The sequence below is a fragment of the Leptodactylus fuscus genome, chromosome 4 (genome assembly GCF_031893055.1).
Source record: "Leptodactylus fuscus isolate aLepFus1 chromosome 4, aLepFus1.hap2, whole genome shotgun sequence".
Classification (NCBI taxonomy): domain Eukaryota; kingdom Metazoa; phylum Chordata; class Amphibia; order Anura; family Leptodactylidae; genus Leptodactylus; species Leptodactylus fuscus.
In genome coordinates this window covers 179,016,963-179,019,755 of record NC_134268.1, presented here as the reverse complement: position 1 = coordinate 179,019,755, position 2,793 = coordinate 179,016,963, and positions in this window count along the sequence as shown.

Below are 2,793 nucleotides of genomic sequence, written 5' to 3'. Positions count from 1 at the left end.
CCTTCATGATTCAGCTGAATCCTTAGATCAGAAGGACATTGTAATAAGATATGTTTCCAGGCTGGTAACACCTACTAAAACATACACCAACAGAACAGCACAGGCATCCAGGTTACAGCGCAGTCCGCCTACACTATTCTGATTTGTCACTTGCTGAAACTTTAATAATTGCAAGATAGCATTACATGTCATTCAGTCACTAGCCTGGAAAGCTGTAAGGGAACTGCAAGTACAATCAGTAGGAAGATAAGAGAATGCATCATAGTCAGTGTCGTATTGGGGAGCCCACCAGTACATTATTCTGCGGACCTGCTATACAGCTATCTGCAAATATTACTTGACAATCATTTGCTAATTCCTAAAACATTTTTTTTTTTCAATAAAAGATTCCTGCCTAGCCTATGCCTGGTTCTGTCCTGGGGTCCTGTTAGTAGTCTGCTGCCTGCCTTAGGGCCCCTTCACACGGCGTAAGTGCGCCGCTCATTTAGACACGCATACACATGTCCGAGCGCGGTGCTTCAAAACAGAGCCCATTGATTTAAATGGGAAGCGCGCGTATTTGCCAATATACGCTCGCTCCCCATTTAAAGCAATGGGCTCTGTTTTGAAGCGCCGCACTTGGACATATGTATACGTGTCTAAATGAGCGGCGCGCTTACGCCGTGTGAAGGGGCCCTTAGACCTCAGCCAGTACCAAGATGATTAGTAATGGAGCCCCTGCAGTATGATTGAGAACATGGAGCCCAAGGAGCTCAGCTCAGCAACCCATTAGAGGCAATCCAATGGATCCATTCATATGGAGGAAAATGCTGAGGAATTTGGTGTGGAATTTCAGCACTGAAAAAAAAGCCTCCCATTGACTTCACTGGGTTCCTTTTTCTGCTAAGGACCCCATTGAAGTCAATATGAGGCTTTTTTTCAGCGCTGAAACTCCACACCAAATTCCTCACCATTTTCCTCCATGTGAATGGATCCAAAGTCAGCCACTCTTGTCACGGTAGGCAAATTTCTCAGCCATCTAATTCAGCTCACCTCCTCAGTTGGTGCAGCGCTGAGGTCTGACTCACATCCGCATTCAGGCCATTCCATTCCCCTATCCGCATGCATGAAATATGTGGAGAGAAAAGTACTGCAAGAAGCCCTTTTCTCTCCGCATTTTTTCATGTGGAAACCACACAGACCCCATTATAATCTATGGGATCTGCGGGTTTCCTTAGGTAACCGTTTTTTTTTTATGTGGAATGGTTTCCGTTTGGGGGGTCCCAAATGGAATCCCGAATGCAGATGTGAACTGGGCCTGACGGGGCCACTGATTGCGGTGGTCATATCAGCACTTCTTATGGTGGTCTTCAGGTCACTGAGCCTGGTGTTGGTAGTTGGAATATTCTCCTCCAAAATTTGACTTGTAATACTCCAATCCTCTCTCTTAGGCTGACCACAATATCTTACTTGTCTCAGGGCTGCAGAAATATACATGGGCTAAGGCTGTCTCTCTCCTTTTCCTCAGCAGAACTCATCTTTGTATGGATAGGCAGCTAACTAAAGATGCTCCGAGTCTCATCCCCTTACCCAGCCAACCATGGGTTAGCCTGGAAAATGTTTCTCCCAAACATGGGATTGTTCCTCCAACCTCAATGAAGACAGTCCAAAACCCAAGAGAAACTTACATAATAACAGCATATAAACTATGTACATGTGCACATCACACAGTGCAGTTAATTCAGTATGCTAAGTGTTTAGCAGTACCCACTGGGATGGTGCACCAGCTGCCCAATATGTCTACTATAAAGATAAACTAGATGGTTTCATAATTAATTTACACAGTATATTATACTGACACATAGCCTGGTTGACTTGCTGTATGATGAGTATCTGTTCGAAATATAATGGATTTACTGTCCCATATCGGACTGAGTTGGAGGCCCTCCTGACTTAGGGGCCCACCAAGGGATTCACCCGTTCACCTCTGGGCCATTCCAAGCCTGGTGATTATGGAAGAAATGCTAAAAAAATGCGCAACAGAAACAAAACGTGGTGGAAATTGCATTTTCACAGAAAGTCCACAAAGTTTTCCTCTGAGGACTTTCTGCTTCTGTTATACCTGTATACGGAAAACAGCATTTCAGTAGGTATAATTGACAGGCTGCAAGCGTTTTTGAAATCACAGTGCTTCTGCTGCGGACTTTCTTCTGTAATGTGTGCATGGGATTAGCCAGAATCCCATCCACTTAGCAGGTACCGTAAAGTACTGCAGTGTTATCCACGGTGTTTCTGTTGCATTCAAATTGTGGTGTTTACACTACGTGCGACTCCGACCTTAATGTCTCATCTGGTTTTGCTGCAAAGATATGTCCTAAATTATCATTCACAACATCCGGTATCATTACAACAGGAGCAGAAGATTCAACATGGAACAAGTTACGCTCTGTCTACTCTATACTGTAATAAAGATCATACATTATTTCGTTCTTATCCCATGCTAGGAGTTCGAAAGAAATTCAGAACCCTAAAAATTGCTGTGTATACAGAGCCTGTCACGTTTTGGACCCATCTGTCACTGTATATTGGCCTTAGCCTTAAAACCCTGATGGGTGGCCACATAGAGATTTGGCCTCTGTCTTTCTGCCTTAAAGAGGACCTTTCACCATATCCGGGCACATGCAGTGTTATATACTGCCGGAAAGCTGACAGTGCGCTGAGTTCAGCACACTGTCGGCTTTCCCGATGTGGGCCCGGTGTGAAGAGCTTACGGTCCTGGTACCGTAGCTCTTCTATGGTCAGAAGGGTGTTCCT